Below are 23,662 nucleotides of genomic sequence, written 5' to 3' on the forward strand. Positions count from 1 at the left end.
CTGTGAATTCTAATGACTGGCACTATATTGTTTTGAAAATATTCTCACTAATCACAGAATTATTTTCCAACTCATAGTCTGTGATTTTTCAGAATAAAGTAAAAGTGACTGATTTCTATGAATATATAAACACTTCATTAGAAGTGATAGGATTCTACCAGAACTATTAGACAGTGAAATTCTATCAGGCTAGTTTCATCTTTTTGACCCCTTTGTTACTTTAAAAAATGTAAGCCCTTACAACTGCTGAGTTCTTATCAGTTTGAAAATACATGTCAAAAACATACTTTAAAAATGTTTTCCTTGAATGATACATGAATGAATGTTTTTAAAGGAGGTGTTGACACTAGTGATTTTGATGGTTGATATTAAGCTATAAAGAAAATATACAGTGGTATATTTAAATCATACTTGCGTTAGTTTTGTATGCTAAAATTGTTCAGGTGTGGAAATCATCTTCATAGTTGAGTAACCTTACTTGTATGGATTTTTCTTCTTTAGAACACCCAGAACATTTGTCAAAGGCAAATTTTAAAAATTACTTTGTTTCTTAAAATATTTTTGTTTTGTTTTGTTTTTTTGTTTTTCTCCGGTACCAGGATGTTTCTTAAAATATTTTATAATTATAAAAACTCTAAACTCAAATTACAGCCTTCTGATTTTACAAGATGTGCACATTTCTCATTGTTCTTTCCTTACTGTTTTTTGGGGGGATTCTATACTTCTAATTTTGTAATTTCATGTTATCTTTAATAATATGCTCATAGTAATATATAAATGCTTGGTTCTATACAGTTGAAGAAAAGATTATATTTTACCTGTTTAAATACAAACACTCAGATTATGTGTTCTTTGCCAGTATTATGGGTTGTACTTTTATGCTGCAGAACATGTTCTTATTTGGACCTATCTGAAATTTCAAAGTCAAACAAACTGAAAACCTTGTTTTTTTCAAGTGTAATATATGATGCTATTTATCAGATTCAGACTTTGTCACTGGGGACTTTTGTTCTTGCTGGCAAGATAAGACATTCATTCGTTTATCCATCCATTCATTCATATGACAACAAATGTTTATGAAACATCTGTGTTCAAGAACATGGGTGTAAAATAGCAAATAACTATCATAGCTCAAGTTGCTTACAGTCTTGAGGAAGAAACACATCAGTCTTTAAAATCTAACTATGTTAAGTTGTTGAATATTGTAATTGAAGAAGGCACTCTAACAGTACCTGTGATGGGCTGGTTGGGCCATCTCCATCTCACTAAATCTTAGTGGGACCTGGTGTTGAGGAAAGCTCCCTGGAGAAACTTCTGGTTAATTTGAGACCTAGCATGTACAAGAGTTAGCCAAGTGAAAGGTTGGAAGGAAGAGGGAAGGGGGAATAGGTAATTGCATTTCACATGAAATAATGTATAAAAAAGCAAAGAAATGAAAGAGTGTGGCAGACTAATGGGACTCAAAAGATTCATTGCTTAGATGTGAGGCTGGAACTATGTAAAATCATTTCATGTACGGTCTTTTGTTACCAGGGCTTCATCCGTGGTGCAGTGGGGACTGATTAAGTTTTTGGGGAATAGACTATCCTTGTTTTTTGGAAAAATTGCCCTGGGAGCAGTGAGGAGATTGGATTGGATAGAATTAGATTAGAGCCAGGGATACCATGTGAGGACTTTTTGAGTGCAGTAATTGATTGAGAGGTATTGGGGGCATAAACTATGATGAGAGGAGTAGGAATGGGGGAAACTAGATTAGTTTGTGAACTGTTTAACTGCTAATAGCAATAGAGTTGGTGATTGACTAGATGTGGAGAGTTTTGGAAAAATAGTAGGCAAAAATCAGCAAACTTGAGTGAAGGTAATAGTCAAACTTTATTATAGGTGGATGATGCTATCATTCAATGTGGTTAGAACCATGGAAGAGTTTGAGAGTGAAGAATATGAACTCAGAAATGGTGAACTTGGAGAGGGCCAGTAGACAGATTCTCAGGGAGAGATGGAGACTGGAGATTAGGAGGCATCAGTAGGTAGGTGGTAACTGGAGTGAATGAGATGCTTTGGAGGGAGGGAGGAAAGAGAAGATAGGAGGATCCCCAGATAAGATCCTGAGGAATGCAAAGTTTAAGAGATGGACAGAGGAAGAAAAACCAGTGAAAAATGGTAAAAAGTAGCAGTTGAGGTAAAAGGAAAATGAGGAGAGTGGCAAATCAGTGAAGCCAAAGGTCAGAGTCATTCAAAAGGCACCAGGCTGTCAGGGGAGAAATATATCTGGAATAGGAAATGCAAACTGTACAGGAATTACAGATCTAGTCTAGAACTGTACAGAAAGTACAGATGAAGTATTACATGATTTCGGATTTGGAAAGATTCTGTCTGACCAGGGAACAAGAATCCCTCATAGAGAAGGTAGTGTTGGAAAGCACACCTTTCACACCTTTCAGTGAGAAGCTACTGGATGGCAGCAAATAAATCCCAGGTGAAGAGGACAGTACAATAAAAAGTAAGTAATTATAAGGTGTAGGGTTAACAAGTTGCATGTCACCTACGGACAGTTGTAGGTAGGATTGTACACGTTCCAAGGGAAATGATTGATTGCTATGCTAAAGCTTCATTTTCTTGGCAGCAGGAAGCCCTAGCAAGATTTTAAATGGAGGGATTGGGTTGGATTGGGGCAAAGAGAAATTCTTTGGAGAGATTATTGAAATAGCCAAGGAAAGGGGCAGAGCGAGGACCTGAACCAACTCCAACTATAGACCTGGGAAGGATAGAAAATTATTACCAACGGGGCAAAAATCAACAGAATCTGGAAAATACAGGGCAGAGAGTTTAGAGTTTGCTTTCTTACCTGTATTCTGCAGTGTCTGTTTCCAAAACCACTCATGTTAAGCTTTCCACTGTCCTCCCTGCCTTACTCAGTGGAAGATCTCTCTTTAGTCTGCATTATAAAAAAAACAAGTCATCAACCTTATCTTGGCTTTTTCTTCCTCTGTATTTCCCATCAAGAAGCCTGAAAGTCTGAGATTTTACTCTGCTTTCAGACTAACAAGTTAGCTTGCCATGATTTCAGGGATGCTGGTAGAGAATATGAAACTCTTGGATAGGAGGTGAAGGAAAATTTATTGTAGTAATAGAGTAGTTGAATTAGCATTTTTGGATGGATTCCCTGAACCTCAGTTCCGCTGAGTGACAAGAAGAGGACAGGATGATATACACACACACAGTAGTTGATTATTGGAGAGGAAGTCTGGTGCTTATATCTTCTGTCATGGGCAGTAAGCATACCTACCATTTGTTCTGGAGGAGCAAATGATAATAGACAACGAGTATGCTTGCCTTGCCTTTTGTTCCATAAAAGATATTGTTTTTATTTTCTAAGGAAATGTGAGTGACCTATAAATTGTTCGCCAACACTTCCAAAGCATAATCTTTATCCTTCCTTTTCTCCCTTCAATCTCAGATGTAAAAGTTATTTCTTTTCATGGCTTTAATATCCGGCTTTAATGTCAATACTATTTTTTCTTGTTTTTGTTTTTTTTGAGATTGTGATTTATTGACTGTCTCCTCAGATGGTCAGTCATCAAATATTTATTAAATAATTATGACACATTGGAGAATATTACAGAGCAGGTTCATGTGGCATTCGTGCTAGTCCAGGTACTCAAGTAAGCAAAGAAATAAGATACTATTACAATCAAAAATGTAAAAAAAATTTAAGGAGATGGAAATATTAACTATCCCAGTTTAATTGTTATCACACTGATTATCACACTGTTCCCCATAAAGTTTTGCAGTTAAAACAATAATTAATTTTAAAAGGTAATATTAATATAGGCATAAGCTCAATAAAGTTAAGTTATTATGGAGGGAATAGAAAGAAAGTCTCCGTGTTTCTGGAGGTTAGTGAGCTAAGGAGAAGAGTGGTAAAAGATGTATTTAGAAAGGTAAATTTGGCTAGAGGTTTGGATTTTATTCGATGTTTTTAAACTTTGTTATTCCTCTGTGTCTTTCCTCCCAATTTACAAATATTGTTGGACTTTTCCTATTTTTAAATCACTTTTCAAACAGGTGGTTCTACTTCCCTTTTCCAAGTGCTTTAAAATGAGGGAAGAATGAGAAGATTAATTCTCAACACTATTGGACAACATAAGAAATGGTGCCATCAGAAATTATAAAGAATTCCTGAGAGACTAAAAAAGAAGGCTAGGACAATGAACCAAAATGGTGCACAAGAGAAAGCAACTGTGCATGAAAGTAGAGTCTCAAAAATTTCAAGTTCTTGGGTGCAGGGGTTAAATATATATACCTTAAATAGATGGGCTAGGATATCTTCTTTCCCATTTCTCCCTCTCTTAAAATATGCATGCGCGGACACACACACACACACACACACACACACACACACACACTATGTGGCAACAGCAGACTTCTCTTTTCTGAAATTCAAAAGCCATACATATATAAGGCAAGCCTCCTATCTGGGAGAGGCATCCAGTATGACTGTTGAGATGAGGAAAGACCAGAACTGGAAGTAACTTGGGACTTCCTTACGTTACAAACCTGGATGGGAGACCAATGAAAAGATAGGGCAGCCCTGCCTAATGAAAGTGTCCTCCCACCAGAGTAAAGCTCAACATTTTTTTGCCAGTTAGAGCCTCCCAAAGCTTGCCTCCCTGAGCTAGCCTACACATCATAACACCAGCCACATACATACATACCAGCAGTCAGTCCTGTAGAGAAAAGAGAGCAGATGGAGGAAACAAAGTCCTATTCCCAAAGAGAAAACCTGGGTCAGCTATTTGTACTCAATTAGATCTTCATTTTTAAATATGAATAGATAGCCCAGGGTCTTCAGATATTTTACAAAAAGCAGTAGAAAAAAGAAGAGCCAAGATGAATACACAAGTGATTGGGATGATGCATTTAATTCAAAGAACAGAAGAACACATAAAATATATTCTAAATAATATCCTTTGAGAATTCGAGCAGACAGCAGAATACAGACAGATCATGACTGAAGCAATGAGATAGAGATCTTTGTAATGAAAGTAGGATTTTTAAAAAATAAAATTAAAGATAATTCTGTGTGTGTGGAGAGAGGAGAGAGAGAGAGAGGTTATCAGTGTAATGTAACTACAGACTGAAATAGTAATCTGGATGAAAAATTCAAGGAAATACTTACAGATTTAGAGCTAAAAAAGAAAAAATGAGAAGGGACCTAAGACGCGAATGTTCAGTGCAGTCCAAGTAGGTACTGGCACCAACAGATGGCTCCTCACATCTAACATCATCTGACCTCAGAGAACAGTTGGTACTAATGCTTTGAATGGGGCCACTGACCACGTTACTTTTGCACATTTTATACAATGGAATTATGTGTAGCATTTTATTTAAGGAAAAAATGTTCTGCTAGAAAAGTCTGAAAATTATTGACCTATAAGATATGGCTCAGACTAGTTGCATTTTATCCAAGGCTCTTTGTAGTTTCACCCCAGTTTGTCTTCCTGAGGAGAGTGAAGGGAGGTTATGTGGAGGAGGTAAGCATGGGCCAGCCTGTACAGAGGTATATATACCAGTACAAGGACTTTAAAACAAAGGCAACTTTGCATGGCATGGTGACACACACCTGTAATCCCAGCTACGTGGGAGGCTGAGACAGGAGGATCGCAAGTTTGAAGCCAGCCTTAGCAATTTAATGAGACCCTGTCTTAAAGAATAAAAAGGCTGAGGATGTAGTTGAGTGATAGTGTGCTCTTGGGTTTTATCTCTAGTACCACAAAGCCAAACAATTCCCTAAAACACATCTAAGCAATGAGAAGTCTTTCAAGAACTTTAGACCTAATTGATACATTTAAAATATATTTTATGTTACATATTTTAATAGCAAAATGTAGTTTTATATTCCTGTAGGAAATGGATTGTAGGAGCTCAGAAGTTAAAATGGGAGTCCAGACAGGATATTTGAAGTGTTCTAGGTACAATTTGCTAGTTGGCTGAGAGTGGGATTAGGAGATGGAAAGAAGTAGAAAGATCAGGATTTAGAGAAGTCAAGAAGGGAAATGAAGACATGAAGTAGTGACTCCTAGTGAGAAGGACTTGCAGGGTGGGCTTTTTCTCTTTCTCTCTTCTCCCCTCCCTCCCCTCCTTGGCCCCTCCCCCCTTCTTAATGAAACCGTGAGCATTTCTGTGTAGCCCTTATCCTTCATGTTGGAAAAGGCAAAAGAGTTGGTCAGAAGGCTGAAAGTGGTGCTTACATTCAAAATACATAACTGTCTTAGTTACTTTTTTCATTGTTGAGACAAAACACCCAAGAACCGGGCCAGGGATATAGCTCAGCGGCACAGTGCCTTGCTTGGCAGTTGCAAGGTCCTGAGTTTGATTCCCCGTACCAAAAAACAAAACAAAACAAAACAAAATACCCAACAACCACAAGTTAAAGGAGGAAAGGTTTATTTCAGCCCCCAGTTTGTAGATGTTTCAGTCCATAGTTGGCTGGCTCCAAGGCACGCTGTGACATGGGAGGCGCATCAGCCTTTGGGGTGGTGCCACCCAGAGATATTACTGATTCCAGTCTGTGGACTAATTTAGTACACACACCCTTAATCCCACTACCACACACCCTAGATCCAACCAGCTCCAGAAGCCCTCCCTATGGCAATATGAGGCTTTGTGGGGGGACATCTAGATACAAGCCATAACAGTTATTTATTTAATTTAGCGAAAGAATATTAGATTTTTTAAAGCAAATGTTTATTTAATCTTCATCATTTCTGTGCATCAAAAACGTGAGAATGGCTCACAGAGCTGTTCTGGCTCAGGATCTCATCCGAGGTTGCATCCTTCCTAAGACAGCTTTGGAGCTGGGAAGTTATGTCCAAGGGGCACTCTATGGGGGACAAGCGTGTGCCTGCCAGCACCTTCTCTTCTTCACATGGGCTCCCCACAGGCAGTTTTAGTGTCTTTATAACGCAGTTGTTGGCTGCCTCCTCTCTTGCCCTGGGGTGACAGTTATCTGCCTGAGTAGGCTCACTGCTTTAAGAAGGCTGTTAGCTGATTTGGGGAACAGCCATGAAAACTTTTTAACAAAAGTTGATTTAAATACCCTGTAATGAAAGAAGCATGTAGTATCAAAATGATTGGCTTTGAAATTAGATTTGTGTTAGAAGTATAACCCCATCACTTTTTCACTTTAAAAAATAAGGAATAATGACTTCATATGGTTGTAAAATCTAAGTAGGAAAACACATACAAAGCATTTAGCACACAGTAAGTGCTCTATAATTAGCCAAGAAGAGAACATAAAATAAATTTGAAGATTATTCAAATTTACTGAGGGTAAGAAACAGGTAAATGCAATTTTTAAAGGCAAATTGAACTTTTTTGCTTATCAGCATAATCAGTGATTTAAATTAGAAGTAGGAGGTTAATACTGCCCAACATAGTATAGTTTCCATGATTTTTCCATTTCTCTATAACAGCATTAAACTTTTTATTGAGTGTCTTTAATGGAGAGTACTTTTGAGTGTTTACATATTAAATTATTTGCAACAAAGTCACATTATAAAATTTATACTTAAACTAAATCATGCCCAAATATCAACTTACACATTAGATTCTTTATGTATAAATTAGATAACTAAATCACATATAAATAATTTTTAAAAATTGTATACTTTATAGAATTGTAAATACAATGTTCATCAAAAGATGTATAGTTAACCAGTATTTGTGCCAAATTTATTATATAGTCATATACTTAGCTGTAATTTTTAAATTGCAGTTAAAATGTATGTCATCTATTTTTTTTTCACTAGAAAATAAACACAAATTGTATTAATTAATAAAAAAAAAAAAGAAAGAAAGCAAACCCTAGTTTGAATATCTAAGCATTCCTCATTGGCTGGCTCCATCTTTGACAAATCCGAAACTGAACTGTTTATATACACACAGGTGCAGCTGAAGTTGGCTCCAGAATCAGTTACTGATACTGTGCTCTTTGCATACCTGGACCTAATTCCTTTTGAAAGGAAGAGATGGGAAGAGAGGTTGCATATACAGTGCAGGAATAAAAATAGTTGATCATGATTTCTTCCATTTTAAAAATAAACCTTCCCTCCTTCTTGAGACTCCCTGTAGCTAGTTTTCTTTTTAATTCTCACTTCTGTAATTGGGTGTTTGTTGTCCACTAACAGATGATTCTAAAGAATAATATTAACTGTAGGCAGCTGAACACTTTGGCACCTATTTTTAAATGCCATGTGACATCGTGGGTTGGTGCAAAGCCAAATTGCTGAATTATCTCAGAAAAAACTTGGTTGTACTTCTTATAGAAAATATTTTGTGCTGGAAAGTACCTGTCAAGAAAATATGACTAACTTTATCAAAGGTGCAGCCTGTGAGGGTAAACCTGCCATCAATTTGAAAGAGAATAATGCCCACCAAGTCTTTAAAGGCATTATCACAGGAAGAGCAAAATAGTTGGGATGAGGCATTTACTCAGTGTTCACTGTTAATTACATTTGCAAATGATTAATCTTAGTTGGAGCAGGGCAGCTTTTTCTTTGAAGTCACATAACTCATGTACATAGCGTAAAAGTCAGTTTTTACAAGGTTCATAACTAACAAGTGCATTCATTTTCCCCAGCACTCTCTAGAGGAAACCAGTTTTCAATTCTTCAGTTATTTCTTTTGGTATTTACCCCATATTTGTGTTTACCTCCAATTTGTAAACAACATATGCTAATTTCTATATTTGACTATTTCCGTTTTTTAACCTATTAACTTCTTACCTTGAAAGAGAACCTAACCCTGTATGTAGGGCTGGAAAAATGTGATACCTACCTTACTCATTATAAGGGTCACAGCCAGTGCTCTTATAACAAAGGACAGTTTAAGAAGAGAAACATATAACAAGTTTATACAAAGTTTTATGTGACACAGGAACCTTCAAAAATGACTCAAAGACTCAAGAAAAGATGTTTTTATGCTTAAGTTCAATGAAGAATGGCCAGCCATGTAGAATTATGATCAGGCAAAAAGGCATAGCTTAATAGTAATAGACCGAGGAACAGCATCTCAGGAAGGCCTGTGTGTTCCGTGTTCCTGGCTCTCTGTGTAGCATTTTTTCCTGAGTGTGGAACAGAACCTCTCTGGAATGAGGATCTTAAAGGGAAAAAGGAGAGAGTGGCCTTTTAAGTTTTACAGCTTGCTTTGAGGGAAGTTCTACTTTCTGTCACTTGCCTTTAGGAAGAGGAATTTTGGTCTTTGTCTTCAGAGGAATGCAAGAGGTGAGAGGAGTCAGGAGAAGGCAAGAGAGGCCTTGCTCTGTAATTCATTCAATTTCCTTTAGTTGAAAGAATTCAGCATGCCAAACCATACTTTGGGGTACTGTGATCTGAAACCTTACAGCCTCTACCTCAGCATTCATCTCCTCTGCTGCACAGTTCCTTTTTTCCTTTCAACGTCATTACACCACAAATGTTAGTTGATCAATACTGCATGTTTACATGATTCTAATTATGTAAATATTTAAAAGCAAAGTTTATATAATCATGTAGCGGTCTATGGTTACATTTTTTTCTTTACAGCTTGTTTTGTCTGTAGGTAATAATTGCCTTACTCATTTTATTTGCATATTTTTGTAGACCTATTATTCATTTCCCCTTTCCCCCAGCAAAAGTATAAATCCTTAAGTTCAAATATATCAGGTTATCTTTTACTTTGTCAGTTTTATTTTTTCTTGGGGTTCTCTGTCCTTCTGCTTAAGTCTGAACTTAACTGTTATCTGCATGAGACATATCCTTATAGGATTTCCTTTCATCATTATTCTGGAAAATCTTTTTTTTTTTGTTCTTGTATTGGATCCCTTATTTACTACACCTTATATCATTGTCTTCCTTGGTTTGTTCCACTCTGATGGGACACATTTTCAGTAATTTCCTCAAAAAAAATTCATAATAATTATTTTCGGACTTTTTTTTTTTAGTAGTATCTGCTTCTAACCTTGTAATGTGATAGTTTGGCTAGGTATAGAATTATAGGTAAAACATAATTTTCCTTAAAAAACAAAGTGTCTTCTAACTTTGTCTTCTAACTTCCAGGGTTGCTGTTGTGAAGCTTGAAACCTTGATACTTATTATATAATTTTTCCCTGACTGGAAACTTTTTCATATTTCATTTATTTTCAGTGTTTTGAGATATTATAATGATATGCTTTTTTATATTGATGAGACTTTTGTAATTAATTACACTGGGTCCTTTGTGATTTCTTTCAACCTAGAAGGTAATGTACAGAAGTTCTAGGAAGTTTTTCTTGTATAAATTCTTCCCCTCCATTATTGGTTTTCTCTTTGTTAGTCAGATGTCTGAGTCAGTCTGACTGATTCTACACATTTCTTCTCTCTTTCTTTTTCTCTTTGTGTGTGTGTGTGTGTGTGTGTGTGTGTGTGTGTGTATTTTTTCCCTTTTGGCAGGCTTAACAGAATCCTCTGAGTCTTTGGAATTTTTTTTGGTTTTGGTCCTCATATTTTTATTCCTAGTTTTTCCTCTCCCTTTTCAGAATAGCTGTGCTAGTCTTAGTAATTTTTGTTACTTAATAAGTTGTTCTAAGACCGGGGATAGAGCTGAGCGGCAAGGTCTTGAGTTTGATTCCTGGCACCAAAAAAACAAAAAACAAACAAAAAAAAAAACAAAGAAAAAAGAAGTTGCTCTGATATAACCTCTTACAAGAGTCCATTTCTACTTTTCTTCTACATTGGGCAGAGACTCTCACCCAGCAGTGCTGGCAGGGAAGGGAACCTGGAAGTCTTAAGTATTCCTATTTATATAGACTTTCAACAAGTCAGTTCTAAGTATAGCCATTCCTTCAGAAGTACTTGGTTCTTCCAGTTTCTGAGCTTTTCTGGGGTTCCACTACATGTGCTTTTTGAGTCTCACTTCTGGGTTCTGCCATAGATACTTGGCTTTCTGCTTTGGCAAATCTGTTGTCAGTTATTCTTTGCCCATTTGCCTTTTACCCTACAGAACTTGGTATCGTCTATTTTGTTATTATCTTGCCTCTAATTCCATTGCCTTTTTTTTTGGTCTTTTTGACACAGGGTCACACTAAGCAGTACAGGCTGGTCTTGAACTCACTTTGTAGCCCAGGCTGGCCTCAAACTCTCAGTGATCCTCCTGCCTCATCCTCCTGAGTGCTGGGATTACAGGTGTGCACCACCACACCTGCCTCCATTGCCTTTTGACTTTTAGAATTTATTGTGTTATTTTCACTTTAATGTGAGTTTGGCAAGGAGTGAAAGTGACTGCATGTACACAGTTTCCTGTCTATATTGAAAGGTCTTCTGTGCAGGACTTTGAGAGGACTTTGTGTATGTTGCCAAGTCACCTGGAGCTCATCTTTTTTTCAAACAAAATAAAGGATTGACATACATTATCTTTCATTGATTCTAATTTACCCTTGATTATGTTACTGTTGATTTAGTAGCAAGTTCTGATGATAAAAGTAACACTATATTAAATGTAACACATTGATTATAAGATACAAAAATTTCAGAAACCACAACAGTGACCAGAATTAGAGAAATATAGTAGATAGATTTTGAGCATTACATGGTTAATTTCTTTGAGGATACTGAGGGTTCTGAAAATGCATATATTATTTCTATTTTTGTTTTGATTGAGATTGTGTGAGATGCTAGGAATAACTGTACTTTTTGTCCTGCACATGGTTTTATTTTATTTGCCATACTCTGATGTAATTTTGTTCATTGTTTTTTCTCATTGTTATGACTTCCTCAAAGATAGGTTTGAGTTTTTTTCCTTATATCCTGAAGGCCTAGCACTACATGTTCAGCACTTAGTAAATGCTAATGTAAATGTAGGTTGAACCAAACAAAAAATAATTAGATGATGAAATGATATCTAGTGGATAATAAGTACTGAAATAGATTTTTTCCCAAAGAACTATTTAAGTTAGACTCATTATTTTATGAATATTTAATACTCACAAAAGGGAAACTGACATTTATTTAACAGACATTAGCCACAAAATTTCAAATATATTTTCCCATTTACTTCTCCAGAACAATACAGAGTATGATTTTAAAAGTGTAGAAGTATTTTTTATTAGTCTGTTATTTGGGCTTTAGGTTGAAATATTATAATCTAGGGTCTTCCTTGTTTTATCTACTGACTTTTAAATATAAGATAATGATTTCCTACTGTACTAGGAAATTGTTAGCATTTTAAGCTGTGATGTTGTATGCCTTTGATAAATATATAAAGCAAAATTGATTGCTTCTCAGGGAACATTAGTGGTTATTTACAAGCCTTCATATCAGTTAAAAAGAAAACTGTTCTTTTCCAAGTTATCTTTTGACTTTCTATTCAACTATTGAAAGAAAATACAAAATTTTTTTATTTAAACAAAAGCACTATGACAAGTCATCAGTAAGGGTGAAAACAACCAATCAGGGAATAAAGAGTGTGACAGGAGATCCAATCACTAGAGAATTCTTATAAACTGTGAGCAATTAGGGCTTGTTAACATTTCATTAAGAACTTTTTTGAGACTGAGAGACTCAGAGACTGAGGGACTGAGAACTCAGTCACAGCCACTACCAAATAAAAAGGTAGTCGAAATAGAAAAGCTTCTCTGGTATAACAGCTTAAAAGAAGATATTATTTGAATTACCAATCAACCATAAAATATTAATAATTCACATTGGAGCTCATTTTTTATATTATTGTGAATAAAATTTGGTATGCAAATAGTAGGAAGATTATTTAGTGCCTAAGAAGCACCAATTTTAATCAAAACATTTTAGGTACATCAGTTTACTTACAAACTCATGATGTACTAAATATTGTGCTCAAATAGACATTCAACTAATTTTTCCCAAGAGCTTTCTAAGCAAAATAAAGTAAAAGTTGGTTGGAAAAAAAATACTATCTTTTTGTCATGACTTCATTATACAGGTCACTGATCTTGGGTATCAAATGCTCTGTGCTGTGCTGCATTTAGGTGGAGGGAAGTAGTAGAGTGGAAGGTGTACCACAAAGATGGTCTGTGAACAGGAATCCCAGTCCCACTGTTCCTTTCACAAGCTGGTTGAATTTGTACAATTAGCTTATCTCAGTCCTCAGTTTCCATAATTGTAGAGTAAGGGATTTAGAGCCTAATCATTGATTTGGAGGGAGAGCAGACACAAGGACATTGAAGAAACTGCCTTTCTCTGCCTAGAAAACTGCTTTTATGTATGTAGACTGACAGTATAACACACACACACACACACACACACACACACACACACACACACACACAATTTAATGCATAATTTCAGAGGCCTCCTGAGACTATGTAATGAAATAATGAGTATAAAATGCATTTAATAGCTATTTAAAATGCTATCCACCCTCACTTCCCCGTTAAGGTTCTGCAGCATCCAAGTTTTTATAGAAGCCATGGAGGATGGGGGTTCAAGTCCTTTTTTTTTGTTTTTGGAAAAAAAAGATTTCTAAGTATACAACTATCAAATTGCATGAGATACTCCACTTTTTATAAGAAGCATTTCTTTCAACAGTTACTAGGGTTTGTTTTTTAGAGGAGGGGGTTACAATCTGTCATCGAAGTGCTGACAAGTGAAACCTGACAAGGTTGAGGTGGTATTGCTGCAGGGCACGTCAGTATTTTTCACTGTCTCTCCTATTTGTAGAGAAAGGCTTTCTATCTTTTTTCCATTTTCACTCAGTTCACAACAGCCTTTGATTTATGTACTTTTTAAAACAGTAACTCTAAATTGACAAATTATTTCAATATTTAAGCATTGGTTTAGATAAGAGCATTTCAGTGTTCTCTTGTCTTTAACTGAGCTATATAGGAATTATTCCTGAAATTCAATTTATTTTCTCTTCAAAGTCATGTTTTTTTCTATCTATTCAAGTGTAGCATAAAATTATATTTATAGAGTTATAATCTAGAATTAATTATCATTATCACATTGCCAACATTTCTATTTTCCTTGTCTTTTTATTCTTGTGATTGAGGTGCAGTCTAAAAGAATTAAGCTCGTATTTTTGAAGTTCAGAAAGATGGGTACCTGTGTTGGGGTTGTGGTGAGAAAAGATTATTGTTATTGTTCTTATTATTATTGGCTTATGCAAGCATACTTTTCTTCCTTAAACTGCCTAATATAAACTACAGCAATAATTTTGCAAGGTCATGGAAAAATGCACTTCAGCTAGGCATGACTCTTGGGAATAACGGAATACTGTGTGTAGCGAAATATTTAAAATGCATGTCAGCAAACAAGATGTTTGTATTAATAGACACCCATAAAATGGCTATGCAAAGGTCAGCACTGATCTTTAAATATTAGTGAAATTTAATTTGTTTCACTGTAATGAGTAGAAAGAAGAGAAAAAAGCAGGCTACAGTGAAGAAGCCATTGATAAATTGTCTAAATGTCAAAACTGCTTATAGTACGGAAAATGTTAAATTGACAAGATCTGTTTAACTAAGTGAATTAAACAGTTTGAACAATTCCCTAGAGAAATATCTTCCAAATTTAAGTATTAACAGGAGAATTATAAAGATTTTTTTGCCACAATTTATTTTATGAAAATGAAGGGATTCCTACTTTTCTTTCTAGGCAGATAATTTCTTCTAACCTCTTTTGGTAAGAATCCAGCCTAAGTTCTCTTGAAACATAGAAAGCTGTCACCTTTTGTTTTACCTAGAAGTGTCTGCTGACCAATTGTCAGCCATCTGAAGAACTAGCCCCTGGCTGGGGTAGGGAGGGGACTTGATTTCTTTGGCACTTTGCACAGCATTAGCTGAAGTGCGTTTAAAGAGCTTTCTGTTATGACCAACTTAACAGAAAAAGTGGATTCCACATTCTCTTATTTTATTCACATATAAGGTTGATTTAAAAGGTTTTTAAAAGACTAAATATGTCCAAAGTATATTACAAAGGATTAAATTCCTTAATATACAAAGGGATAAAGGACTTAATAGAAATATGGGCACAAGATAAGAATAGGGAATTTATAGAGGAAACAAAATTATTTAAAATACATGAAAAGGTGTTTGATCTTATTAATGAATTAAAAATGAAAGTTAAAATTATAACAATCCATTTTTCGCTTACCAGATTGGCAACAATATAAAACCGATAATGCTGAGAGCTGTTATGGATATAGGCAGACAAGCAATCATGTTATTCGTGGCAATTGAAATTGGTACAGTCACTTCATAAGCAGTCACAATGTAAAGCATTTAGGCATATTTTCATGGTAACACTTTTTAATTTTTATTTTAAAGAGAATAAAATTTTTTTTTATAAGATACAGAATTTCAAAACAAGGTGATAGGAAATTAATAAGGTAGCACTTTTCCAAGGCAAAAATTAGATATAGGTTAGGAGAATGATTAAGCCAATTGTGATTACTAAACAATGGGACATTTCAACTGTGAGGTAGATCTGTATATGCTGACAAAGAGAGTAGCCATGCGTCATTTAGTGAAAAAAAGCAAGGGGTATATATAGTAAAATGCTATCTTTGAAGACACAAAACAGGTCACCATGAGTGTGGGTATGCTGGAGGTACAGTGAAGAAGTCTGAAAGGACGCATCACAAACTCTGCAGTGGTGCCCATCAGAGTCAGTGGGAAGATGGGAGGGAACACTTCCCTTTTACATCAGATACTTCCATATTGCTTGCATTTAAACAAACAGCAAGGATATATTACTATTGTAATTTTAATATCTGGAAAACAAGAGACCAGGTAGAGTGTCTAATGTATTTGGAAGTCTTTTTTTTTTTTTCCTTTCTTTGTACACTTTTAGGTTCTAAAGCTGGTTTCAGAATAAGAACATGATAGTATTTTTGACACAGTACTTTATACTTTTTGTATTTTACTTGTACCATTCAATTGCTTCGTGTTTTATGTTGTATCAAAACTTAATCAAGCCAGGTGTGGTGGCGCACATCTGTAATTCCAGTACCAGGAAGCTGAGGCAGGAGGATCACTGCAAGTTCAAGCCCAGCCTACGCTACAAAGTGAGTTCAAGGCCAGCCTGAACTGCATAGTGAAACCCTGTCTCAAAAAGACAAAAAACAACAACAAAAGTAAAAACAAAACACAAAACCCCCCACAAAAATCTAACTGAAATTATTAGCTTCTAGATTTAGTAAATACTTCTACTGGATACTCATTATCAAGGAAATATGTCCTAAATATTTACATTTAACATTTAGATTTATTACATTTAACATTTAGATTTATTAAATACCTGTACTGGATACTTATTATCAAGGAAATATGTCCTAAATATTTACATTTAACATTTAGGTTAAGAAGGTGTTCTAGATTCTGCAAGTGATCTAGAACTTTATATGTTGTAACACAGTATAGAAAAATGTAGATTCATTTTAAATAATAAATTGCTAATACTAGCAGGTAAATGTTACTAGGGGAATTAAACTATTTATTTAGTAATTGCTGTTTTGAAGAAAATTAAAGCGTGAAATTTTCACATTATAGGCAGTTATGCAGTGCTCACTAGTAATGCTTAATCTTTTTCATGTTCAAAGCATTATACAACATTAATTAAACCTTACAACACCCTTATACATGTGATGAATTGACAACTGGTGGTCAACTTGTAACACCCAGCATGGCGCTGTGTGTGAGGGGCCTCCTGAGGATTGTTGCCGGCAGCATTAAGAGGCAGAACTGGGGAAGAAGAGAAGCTCTGAGGGGGCTGTTGCTTCTCCTGGACAAGCTTGTCATGGTGGCTTTCCTGATGAACTTGACTGTTCTCACTGTCGAGGGAACTTGGGACCTTATTGTTGCTAGGAATGGCTCTGGTTCACTTTGGGGGAGCTCTGGTCCTTACTTTGAGCATCACTTCATGGCTCCGGAGGGGAAGATGGTGCACTGTTCAATCTCCTGTCTGAATTTTCTATTGTCTCCTTATCAGGACATTACCAAAACATCTGTCCTTGACTATTTTCTCCTAGGATTTATTCAGGGGCTTGAACTTTCCTATTTGGAAAACTCAAAAATACTTTTTACATAGTCAAATTTCCTCTTACGTATTTTTAGCTAGCAGCCAGACATGTATACCCAGGTGACTCATTTTTCTCTGACTCCCACTGTACCTAAAATTCCACTTACTAACATTAACAGAATTTGTTTCTCTTCCAGACTAACCTCTTTCCATGTATGTTTCAGTCCAAGTCCTATGCTTGGAACCAGTATAAATCAGTTGAAAACAAGTCTAGGTAAGGGGTTCCTGGGAGTCAGTGTGGCCAAGAAGAATTGTACTTGTGGGTTCTTGCTGGAGTAAGTTAGCAAGAGGACAAGACTGAGTTCCCAGCTGAGAGCAAGGCAGCAGGATTACAGGAAACCTCATACATAATGACGTCAGTGGCTAGGAAAATTGAGGTAGGTAAGTTGAATAGTTGAGCCAGCTGTTGTGAATAGATGGGCTGCATTGGAACCCTTTGCTAGTCACAGGGTGACGGAAGCAGCCCTGCTCAGTGAGCCATGTTCAAGGCACGGCTCATAATCTGTACGGTAACTAGATCCCCATCCCTTGGTGGTCATCCGGAGCTTCCTTTTTCCCTTGCTTCCATATTCTTCTGTGCCTATGTGCTGTGGTGCTTTTCTTCAAAAGATCATTTACATCTCTTTGTTTATATGCCAAGTGCCACCATTCCCAATTCGAGATCTCGTTACTGAGTATTAGTGTTCTCTGTTACTGTACTGTCTCCCTAGCAGATCATTGTATTGTATCAGATCTTCCTTCACTTCTCCAATATGTCACTTACCAGTGAATCTTCCAACAGTCCTGGACTGTTATTTTTGTAAAATACCTTTCCTGATCAGAAACTTTTCATTATTCCTCATTATAAGTCTTGCAAATAAAGATGTCTCATTCCCAAGTTTGACATTTAGTAACATCCTTGGTATAGCGCTAATTTCTTCCACCTACTTGTGCACTAAAGCAGATTATGTCTTATTCCTCAAATGTGCCTTCCATCTCTCTAATTAATGCTTTGTATATAGTTCTCTGCTTTCTATCTATCTTCCTCAAATGCTGTCTACTTTATAAGACCATTTATTTATTAAATTAGAACATCTAATGAGTACCTGTGGCACCTTATGTTACTAGATTTGCACAAAATTTCATATTGCTGTTTTTGTGATTATTTTATCTGCAGTTCTGGATTATAAGATAATTTATAGTAGGGATCCTGGTTTTTGTTTTTGTTTTTTGAGACAAGGTCTCACTATGTAGTTCAAGCGGACTTTGAACTCACTACATTGCCCAGGCTGGCCTTGAACACATGGGGATCCTCCTGCCTCAGTCTCCTGAGTGCTGGGATTACAGGTGTGTGCCACCATGCCTGGCTGAGACTCTGTTTTGTAAAGCTGTGTAACCTCGTGGTAAAATGTCCACACCTAAGATGCTCAAGGTTTTTGTGTTATTTAATTATATTTAGATATTATAAAGCTCTGTGATCACAAATGAGCCAGTCTTCATAGTATTTGAGTTTTGGTACAACAGATGTAGTCCAAGCTTGAGATCTCCTTATTTTGAGATTCCCTTGCTCTTTTACATAAACTTTATCATTACACTTGTGTGGTTTGATGTTGAATAATTTTAAAATATCTTTTTTCTTTTGATTAAATATCTTTTATCCTTTTGATTAAATATGTTCGTGGATATACTTAACAGATACTAATACTGTTGATAACATTGGAGAAGTGATTATGGGACAGTACACTAAATTTTAATGTAATTTGAAGATTATCTAAGGGCAACTATAACATCTAATACATTTAATGAGTAGTTTATCTAAATTCATGCTATTTAGTTGTCTTTATTTTTGTACATTTTCAATTAGTGAACAGATAGTCCTCAGAAAATTTATTCATAATAAATAGCAAATATATGTTCTAAGCTTATGGCCAAGAGAGATTCCCTCAGGCTGTTTGCATTATTTTGCTAATACACATCCATTTTAAATGTCTTGTTGGCGCCATGGTATCATTTATCTTTGTTATAACTACAGCAGCGTCTTTTCTTGCCTAATTCTTTCTTTGCTATCATGTTTTACACTGGGCTTTTATTTGCCCTCAAGCTGCCTGTCCTCATAGCAGTCAAAATAACTGGCTTTAGAAATCAGGGACTTGCATACCTAAGTACCCTGGCAGAAGACACTTGTATTTTGCAATTATTCAGTGAGCTGTACTTCTAAAACACAGGTTTTATTATTCAAAAGAAGATTGTCAGCACTATATTAGTGAAACTATTCCTATTTTATGTATTACTTTCTCCAAATTTAGTTTATATGGTAATGATAATTGTTAAGGAAGATAGCAATAATTCTAATGTAGCCTAAATTGCAGGCAAGACCTTAAATGTTGAAACTTTGAAGATATAAGTAAAAAGTAAAAAGGAGTTTACTAGGTATTTTTATCTCTATTTTTATGTCCTCAAACTTTGTGCTATCATAGATTCTCCCTATTCCAGAGAATAGTTATCCTAAGTTTAGGTCAAGTTTAATTTAATTAATGCTGTTTATCTTTGATGCAGCCTGACAGTTTGGATTCAGAATGACCTTCTGACACATCGGAAATTGACACCAATGACCTTACATAACAGAAACAAACAGAAGCTGGTAAAAGAAAGATACTTACCAACAGATGAAAAGTTAAATTATTGGTAAATGATTGTTTATTCAGGTTTTTTATTTTGCTATCCTTTTCATTTGGGTAATTCCTTTTCCTGTTCAGTAGTAAGATAATTTGCTGGGTTTTGTTTGTTTGTGTTTTTTTTTTTTTTGTCTTTTTGAGACAGAGTTTCACTATACAGTTCGGGCTGGCCTTTGTAGTCCAGGCTAGCTTCGAACTGAGCAGTATTCCTCCTGCTTCAGCCTCCCAAGTGCTGGGATGAGAGGCATGTGCTACCACATTGGGCTGATTTTGCTGTATTTTTAAAGGAATACATTCTTTTATTCCCTTTTCCCCTGTATGGCTACTATTGTTCCAGTTCTGTGTCATGTGGATTGGGTTTTATCCTCCGGAGAAATGTACAAGGGCACTGAAGGAGGTAGCATTTCTCAGCTTTTTTGGTAGGTACCCCTTAACTGTTTCAGTATCTTTTAAATCCTCGCCCATCTCTCCTTCCCAAAATGTAGAATCTAGCATTCTTCTGAAATCCTTTTCTTCTCTACTTCAAAATAACTGTTTATGCATGAATACAATATTTGAATAATACAAGCTCAGTCTTGACTACTTCCTCCAGGCAGATTTTTCAAACAAGGAAATTACCTGCATTCTTTTTAACTGGTGGCATTCTTGAGTAAGACAGACATTTGAAAGTGTTTTAGTGCTTGCTTCGGTAGCACATACACTAAAACTGAAAGTGTTTTTAAAACCTGCACAGTGTATGAATATGGCAAGACGTCTTGAAGGATATTGATTTGATCCCCTCCTATCCTACGTGTGTCTTGTTATTATAAATTTTCACAAATTTATTTTATTTACCTTAGTGATTTTCTTTAATTTTGCATCGTTTTCCTGGAGATACTTGAAGTTCAGGAAAAAAGAAGGATGAATAACCCACATATGGGTGTCCTTTTTATCCCCTTGTTAATGCATGATCCCTTGCAAAGCAATCTCTTTAAGCACGCTTGTTTTGGGGAGTGCACAGGAGTTGTGATGCATTTTCTAAATAAGGCCAGTCATTTACTAGTGAACCATGGCCATTTACTTCTCATCTGCCTCACCCACTGACAGCTACACCTGCTCCCTCGGCTGATTATTGCTGCCGTTTCTCTAGGTGATTCAAATCACTCCTTGGCCGCCCTGTCTACTTTTGCTGGGCATGGATCTTGTTTTGTCTGAATGCTACTACTCTCACTGAGTACAGTACATTAACCCAGCAGGCTACCATCCTGCTTGCTTTTTGCTGGGTACCACCACTTGCTACCACTTCTTCACCCTTACATCATATTTCTCTGTGAGGCCTCAGAAAAGTCCTTTATAAAGCAAGGGAACATTTCTCTTTCAACTTTGTCCTGTGCTTTTTAGCAGAAAGCCAGAACAGTGTTGTTTGTACAACAGAGCATTTGCAGAAATAGTGTGTACATTTTTCTTAGTCCTCTTGCTCCCATTAGAATTAGACAGGACTGCTTGAGTGCTGAGCTGGAAGACAGGTCCATGTGATACACTCTATACTACCATTCTCAGAATTTCCTGTGTCCAAATGCAGAGGACAGACAGCTTTGCTCTTGGCATTTGAAAGTCTCCACAGAGCTCCTTTTGCTTCTCCCCCAAACATCATAATTTTTGAGTAGTTTAGGGCTTTCAAATGTATTGAAGAGTTTTTCAAGTTAAAAGCACTTCTGCCTCTTAGAAATAGCCAATGTGGGTTATAAAGAAAACTATATTCCATTTTCCATTTCTGTTATCAGGACAGTGTTTTGACAAATGCTTTATTATTCAGTTGATTTAAGCTGAAAAGTAGGGGCTGGGGATATAGCTCAGTGGCATAAGCGCCTGCCTGGCAAGTGCGACGTCATGAGTTCAATCCCTGGTACCGCAAAAAAAAAAAAATAAAAAAAATAAACTGAAAAGTAGAATTTCAAATATTGTCCTCTTGTGACATGTAAGTAAAGGTAGAACCCGTGTAGTTTCACCTATAAAATTTTATCTGTATATAATTTATACAACGAAATCCTTTTATGTAACAGTAAACAGCTCAACTTCAGCCCTCCTTTGCCCAAATTGCTGTAAATTATTAGTATCTTTATAAACTCTAAATTGAGGAATATGATTTTTATTTTTTAATACAGTCTAAAGCTTGGTAAGTTTTAATATTCAATATCAGAGGAAGTAGATAGGGGTCCTTTATCTCTTGTCTTTTAAGGCATTTTAATGCAAAGAGGACAGCTAATTTAGATTGATCCTTATGGTTTAGTTCTAAAATGTCCTCCCAGAGTCCGGTGTTTGGAAGTGATTGGTCAGGAGGGTGCTGTACTCATCAGGGGATTTATCAGCTTTCTCCACCATGACCTTTCACCATACCCTCTCTGCCTGGAGCCAGCCAACCATGGACTGAAACTGTGAGCCATAAACCTCTCCTCCTTTTCAAATTGCAAGTATTGGGTATTTTGTCCCAACAAGAAGAATGTTTCTAAGGCAAGCCCCAAATACACTACTATTGTAGTCATTTTCCTTCTGACCCTTTTCACCTTCATTTTTCTACCACTTGCTTGCCAGCAAGCGCATACATCTACTGTCATCCTTGGGACATGCCACATTTTTATTCAAAATTACTATGTGTGCTCCCACCCATATGTCTGTATATCCGAGTACAGCAGATTTCTTGGATTGCCACCACAGCCTCTGGAGTTAGTTTGTGTAGATTTAAAGCCTGAGTCCACTACTTACTGACTAGTGTCCCTGTGTCCCTCAATTTCTTCATTATAGAGATAGCTACTTGGAAGAGTAGCTATGAGGATTATATGAGTTAATACCTATAAAATACTTAGAACAAGTTTTAACTGGTGCTGCTATCATCATCATCATCATCACTATCAACAACTAACTGGTAAAATCCTGTGCTTTGCAAATCCACTAACGTTTGTAACATCTCTAACTTCCTCACAACGCTGCTGTAATGTTACACAGGGCTGCTGCATATTTCATTTTGCCATTTCACGTCTTGGCACACTGTATCTCCTTGGTTGAAAAAGCTCCGGTTTCTTGATGGTTATGAGTGCATTGACACCCTGTAAAGGTGAAGGATGGGCCAAGGAAGTTTGTACTATGTCTAAAGCTATGTTTGATTATGACTCATCTAAAGAGTATGGGGAATAATTTTAGTCACTTTTAATGTTACAAAAGCTGAGTGTTTCTTTCCCCATAAAAGATATCTTCAAATACTTTTCAAATTTCTTTTGTTATCCAGAAGTTTACTAGAAACTTCTATAATGATTTCAGTAATGTCCAGAATTTAAATTGCTATATGTATTTCTAATATAGAGCATAGTATACTAGTGAATTTCCAAGCAAACATCTGAAAGTTTCATCAATTTCTTACAGATATTTGTAAAATTGTTAGCTTTCTTCCTGATTCAGACTGGCCTCCCAAATTGATGAGATTCTGCTTAATTAATAAAAATGTATCAGTAGTGTCTATAACTAGCTTCTGTTGTTAAAAGGGGAGGAAATATAGCATGTACATTTTCACTGTCTCGTTTTTCTTATAATGTAGTTAAGCTGTCTGGGTCCATTATGACATGAAGATTAACAAGCTAATTTGAGTATTAATATGGTTTTACACCATTTACTTTTAAGTAGTGTGCTTTATGCTGTAGTAACTGTATACCATTTACCTTATTAATTCCTTATAAATTAGCTGTTTGTGAACAGATCTTGAAGTTTTGCTTTATATACTAAAAATGCACCACAAAGTATTTTCATTCCTAATAACTACCTAACAGAACTTTATTTTCCTTGTAATTGTAAATTTAAAATGCCCAAATACTAAATAATTCTAAGTATACTCAGCTTAATCAAGCATATCTTATTGAAAACCCATATATGTTATGTGTACTATGTATGTATTATATAAAATATAGTGTA

The 23,662-nt window shown here is 35.9% G+C and overlaps 1 protein-coding gene across 12 annotated transcripts in view; it reads left to right on the forward strand.

Moving 5' to 3' along the window:
* Wdpcp (WD repeat containing planar cell polarity effector) overlaps positions 1 to 23,662 on the forward strand; it is a 391,210-nt gene that overhangs the window by 39,888 nt on the left and 327,660 nt on the right. For 10 of the 12 annotated variants that reach the window (XM_013514679.1, XM_013514684.1, XM_005385718.2 and 7 more), the window contains exon 2: positions 19,605 to 19,733. The exons of 1 other annotated variant lie outside the window; for it this stretch is intronic. The gene's annotated coding sequence lies outside the window, so the exon portion shown is untranslated. Of the gene's footprint in view, positions 1 to 19,604; positions 19,734 to 23,662 lie in introns of those variants that run through there. One more of the 12 variants, XM_013514686.1, reaches the window with a different exon arrangement.

The sequence above is a fragment of the Chinchilla lanigera genome, unplaced genomic scaffold, assembly GCF_000276665.1.
Source record: "Chinchilla lanigera isolate Chin_1 unplaced genomic scaffold, ChiLan1.0 scaffold00023, whole genome shotgun sequence".
NCBI classification, from domain to species: Eukaryota; Metazoa; Chordata; class Mammalia; order Rodentia; family Chinchillidae; genus Chinchilla; species Chinchilla lanigera.